This window comes from Alligator sinensis, unplaced genomic scaffold (assembly GCF_000455745.1).
Source record: "Alligator sinensis unplaced genomic scaffold, ASM45574v1 scaffold266_1, whole genome shotgun sequence".
Taxonomy (NCBI): Eukaryota; Metazoa; Chordata; order Crocodylia; family Alligatoridae; genus Alligator; species Alligator sinensis.
In genome coordinates this window covers 1,215,457-1,221,030 of record NW_005842362.1, presented here as the reverse complement: position 1 = coordinate 1,221,030, position 5,574 = coordinate 1,215,457, and the positions used below count along the sequence as shown (strand labels likewise).

Below are 5,574 nucleotides of genomic sequence, written 5' to 3'. Positions count from 1 at the left end.
AACTGAAAAGAACTGAATGAGTTGTCACAAGCAGTTACAAAATGCAATACAGAACATCGCAAACTTCAGAGCAGCATCTTGAACACATATCTAGAAGGGCTGGGTTCACAAAAGTTTGCACTGCACAGACTGCAAACATGAGAAGGTGTAGGCTTTCTGCCTAGTAACTGTTACTGTATTAAATGGCATGGGAAGGGAGCCCAGAACTCAGGTCTTACCATCCTGGGATGCAAAGTGCGATAGAAAGGCCTGTAGATGGAGTTGTGTGAACACTGTTGCTCCCAGAACATAGTATTCCCACGGGACTGCTGGACAAAAGGGCTGGGCTTGTGAGTGTAAACAGAAGTTACATTTTTCGTGCAATCAAGCCCCTGAAAACACATGTGCACAGCTGCAGAGTGCTTTTGAAGTGGCTGATCGCATGACAAATTAAGCTTCCTAAAATGAAGTATCTGCTTTAGAGCGCCTTAGGGAACCTATGTCCCCTAGAGTTAATTTTTTGCATAATAAGGGATGGCTTGTTGCAGCCCAGTCAAAGCTGTTCCTTTCACAAGCTGCCAGCTTGCCTGGCCTGAGTTGGAGGTGGGGGGAGGAGGGGGGGGAAGGGGGGGGAATGGATTGGAGCCCCCCCACCCCTGCCTTGCAGTCTCCCCACAGCCCTCCTTGGCTGGGGTACTGGCTCCTCAGCCAGCTAGGCAAACTTGATCCCCCACCCTCCCCTACCCAACAGGAAAAAGTCTGTTGGGTGGGGAGGGCCAGAGGGGTGCTCTAACTCATGGCACTATGTAGAGCACCAGGAGTTAGAGCACAGGGCTTAATGTCTCAGCACCCTGTGGCAACACTGCAATTATGTGCTCACCAGCAAAGCTGTTCAAGGAATTCCTAGCTAGTGCAAACAGGGGCAAGTCAAGTCAAAGTCCTTTTTAAGAGCTGCCCATCAGCTTGAGGTCTTCCTTAGTAGCAGTCCCTCTCCTCTGCAAGCATCCCCTACCAAGTTTTCCATCTTCCTTGAGGTTTTCCAAGTGGCTGACATGAGGTCTCTTAATACTTCCTCCGTCTTCCTTTTCTTGCCCAGGAGATTGTCCAGGTGTTCTGCAGTACATAACTCCTATTATGGGGACCATAAGATCCCATATAGAACTATTTTCCCAAACTGTATCAACATTTCTCCAACTTGATTTTATTCAAGAAACTAAGAGGGTTAAAAATAACAGACTTGAATGCAAGCCACAGCACAAGCCTATTTTTAAAAATGTATCTGAACACACAGATAGGAATCTGATGCCATCAGTTTTGAAAACAAACACTACCTGGCCCCCAACGGAGTGTACCGATAGTGCATTCGGTCTCTAAGAAGTTCACCATAGAAATCTCATCTACATGGAGAAAGTATACTGGTATACTCTTCTATGCAGACAGTATATAAAAAGATAATTTTCTTTTTTGATTTAGCTCAAATCCCTTCCTAAACATACTTCACTGAAACCAAGATCCACAGGGGATTCCACAAACCATAGCCATCAGTTTAACAACTATGCCTCAATTTATACCAACATTACCTGCCACACTGTCTACATGGGAACAGCTGTAGCTCTTCAAATACATTTTGTCTACATTTTAGATCTTGCCACTGCCAGCCAGCTAAAAATACCGATTGCATTCTATAGAAGTCTTCAGAGGAGGAAGGAAAGTAATCTAAAGAAACAAGAATTATGACAGGTATAACAAACTCATCAGGCTCTGCACACTGCATGTAGCATGCACTCCTTGGACCAGCCCCACATGCCAAAAGGCAGCACACAGGGACAGGGCATGCTGCATGAAGGCCAATCTGGGATACGCTACATGAGGGTCCAGACCCAGGCCCAGGGGCAGCTCTTTGGGCCAGAAAATGGAGCTCTACAGGGTGAATCTAGCAAGCAGACCATCTCTCTAACACCCCTGTTTTAAGACAGAACAGGTAAAGCATGCCAGAAAAAAAAACAAAACAAAAAAACATCTGTGCCATCATGATAAACCTTACGACCCAGGATTTTTTTTTGTCACTAAATTATTAACCACTTATTCTTTCTGTAGCTTTTTAATTGTAAATAAGTCTTCAATACTTTTGCAAAGTTTCAAATCAAGACCTCTGGACTTCATTATTAAACATCATCCTTTTTCTGAAGCTAATATTAAAGTTCTCAGATGAAGTAATCTTCACAAGCCTTGTATGAGATACTAGCAAAATTCTACAGGAGGAAAAATAGAGGCAGATAAGTAGGGCTTTGAACAAATTATAATTCCAAAAGCTGTACTTATATATAAAACTGAGAGGCAATATGGTTCTGGAGGTTTAAAGTACAGCAATGTGTACCTGGCCACAATTTGTATACAAAATTATTTGTCCCACCTCTGCACTAGAGAAAAGAAGATATGAAACTTACTCAGGTACATCAAGACCAAACATCATCACAAAAGGCAAAAAAAGATAACCAGGACCTGAGCTTGACAGACAACTGTATCCTTTGTTGTAATGGAACATATTTTGGTTTTCTGTATAGTAAAACAGAACCAAAAGGACTGCCTGTTTCACTGCATTGTAAAGTACCTACTGCAATTCAAATCTGAAGAAACTAAACAGAAAGGTTAGCCTGCAGGGAAGAAAAATTAAGAAAGGAAAGTGCCAATGAAATTAAAGATTTCTGTCAAATACCTGTTATACTATATAACATTTTCCATCCTATTTAAATCAAGCCAAGATTATAGCTTGGGCTTTTTTGAGGAGTGAATTGTTGAAATTTTGCGTGACCTACCTTTATATCAATGCCACAGCTTTAATCTCAGCTGAAATGTGTTGTTTCTCAACTTTGTAAGATTCACTGTGCGAGACATTTAGGAGTGCAAAGTCAAATACTGTGCCATTCGCTTGCATATACCTAAAGGAAAAAGACAGTATGCACTCAGTCATGCAGTACAGAGATCAGCATATACAGCACTAAAGTGATGTCTGAATGTTTCTTTTAAGTAATGAATAATACCAGTCAGAACTGAGGGCAATGTAGACGCACTATATTTGAGTGAGAAACAGGTTTCCCCTTGGGAAAGTTTTCAAAGATTTCTCTTCCCGATTTGGGATGAAACATCCAAATCTTAAAAGTCTGTGTGCACCAATAAACCAAAATAATTTGACTTGGGTAAACTGAAACCTATTTAATTTCTAGTTTTAAAAAAAATAAAATTTTAAAAAGAAACAATTAATTCAAAGCAAAAAACTGACCATGCTTTCTTTCTGTTATAAGTGTTCAAGTGGGGACTCTGGTAAAATATGAAACACTTCCTGTAATCTTTTGCTAGATAGAACACTTGAGGCAAACTCTTCCTACAAAAAAAATTTCTATTTTGACAAGGAAAAGAAAGCACTTAATTATTTCCCAATCAGTTTTGCTATTGCCAGGACTATAAACTGGTCATCTACATCCTATGAAAGCACACAACAGTACCCAACAGCTTTCATTTGTTGCCAGTTCAGTTCTGTAGACAGTTACTCAACAGAACTGCTAAATATATTCTGGTAGGGCTTGAGTGTTACCTGAACACTGTAATTGCCCATTTCTGGTCTATAAACAATTAAAGGGCTGAATATAGCTTAATTCACTAAAACTGAACAGCATTGTTCCCTGAACTGAATACTTTCCAAACAAATACTGTCATTATACAAAAAAGGCAAAATGTATAGTAAAATGATCACTATTGGACATGGTGGCATAAGAATTAAAAAAAAAATATGGAAACTTTAAAATAATTTCTTAGCAATGGAAAAAAAAGATGTCATTAGTCTTCAACTTTGGACTTCAGTCATGCAGATCCAAAATTTACAAAAAAAGACAAGATTAACCTAAAGGAAATGCATTAAACCTTAAGGGAACAACCATCTTTTTCCTGAAGCTGTACCACTGAGCGAAACAGTGCAAGCAATATTGACACAGTCCAAAATATACATCTTTGACATTTTTTAATTAACAGTGAAACCAAAGCTATTTCCATGGCCTTCCCTGCCCCGCTAAACTACAAGGATAGTCTCAAATAGGGTAACTAGAATCCAGTAAGACTTGCTTACCTTTAGTTTCAAGGTGTTATTACTACAATCATTTTCTGGGGCATACGATTATTGTTTATATTCTTTGCAAGTTGGTCAAATTCACAAGAGCCACAACAATACGAGAAAAAAAAATTGCCAGAGAAGCATGAATACAAGTTTCAAATAAAGGTGGTTCTGGATATACTGAGATCTGTTTTGAGCTCACAGTAAAATATTAGTATTAATCAGGACTTTAGAAACGCTGTACAGCTTTCTTAATGAAATAGTTCAGTCCTGCTACCAGTTAACATTGTAGGACATCCTATACTGAGGCCACTGATCCCATAACCCTGCCTGCTAAGAAAAGGAAGGAACTCTGCTATGGGAACCCGCTAATCTTTAACAAAGAGAGGCCTTAGTTTCATCATCCCACTATTGCACATTTAGCTTGGGTTTCTAATAGCCTACAACTACTACAGACACCCTAGTTTTGCTGAGGAAGTTGCAGCAAAATGTGCATGCGTGTGCACGGGGTGGGGGGTGCAGGGGAAAGGGAGGAAATCATGAATTTAGTCAGGGTTTAAAATCTGTCCCAGAAGATTTCACAATTAAGAAAATTATACTAGTCTAGTATGGTGCCAAGCAACTCCATACTCCAACACACGATGCCCACTCCTATCCCCCAAGCCAGAAATGGCAGGGCCACCTTTGCATGTGCTGCATATGCAGCAAGAGGCACAGCATACCAGCAGTGTTTCTGAAGCGCATGCAGCATAGCACTGCACCAAAGTGGCTATACTTCCTATTCATGATATAGCTCAAGTACAGTATGTGCCCAGTGTTGCTGTCCAGCACTGTACTGGAGCAATACACTACATTTATCCAAATCCAAGATGACCCTGAATTTAAAGATGACCTCCCCCCCAATAATTAGATTCTATACATGGAAAATTTATATATTTTTTTATTTTCCATGCATTGAACCTAATTATATGGGGGTCATCTTAAATTTCCCGCTATTGCGGGAACAAGGGATGGGGGGCAGTAATAGGACAGGTGGTCTGGGGACAGGCAGCGAGAGAGGATGGGGCACATGGTAAAACCAGGTGGTGGAGGCAGCAGTAAGGGGGCAGATAGTGTATGAAGCAGGAGGCGGCAGGCAGTGTTGAGGTGGTAGGGGAGTGGGCTGCTTCCCCCTGCTATCTGTCACCCTTCCCCCTACCCACCTTCATGCCTGCCTCCCTCAGCCTTGGGCTCTCACTCCCTATGCTACTTCTGTCCTCCACAGCCTTGGGTGCTCTGTGCCCTCCCCGCTTCCCCCCAGCCTCTACCCCCTTACCTGTGCTCTGGCGCTGCCAGGCTCTATGTTTATTGTAGCCTAGGGCACAAAGCACAGCCCCAGCCCAGCCTAACAGTATGGATCCAGCACTGCTCCTACAGAGCCAGACTGGGGCCATGCTCTGTACTGCAGGCTACAGCATGGACTGAGCCTGCTGGTGCCAGAACAAAAGTAA

At 41.8% G+C, this 5,574-nt stretch overlaps 1 long non-coding RNA gene across 1 annotated transcript in view; it reads right to left on the bottom strand.

Annotated features, from left to right (window-relative positions):
* Positions 1–563: 563 nt before the first annotated feature.
* The window catches only part of LOC112551168, a 25,734-nt gene continuing 20,723 nt past the window's right edge, over positions 564–5,574 (bottom strand). The window contains exons 3-4 of the long non-coding RNA XR_003095364.1: positions 2,796–2,918; positions 564–1,695 (exon numbers count right to left, since the gene is read on the bottom strand). This is a non-coding gene — a long non-coding RNA (uncharacterized LOC112551168). The remainder of the gene's footprint in view (positions 1,696–2,795; positions 2,919–5,574) is intronic.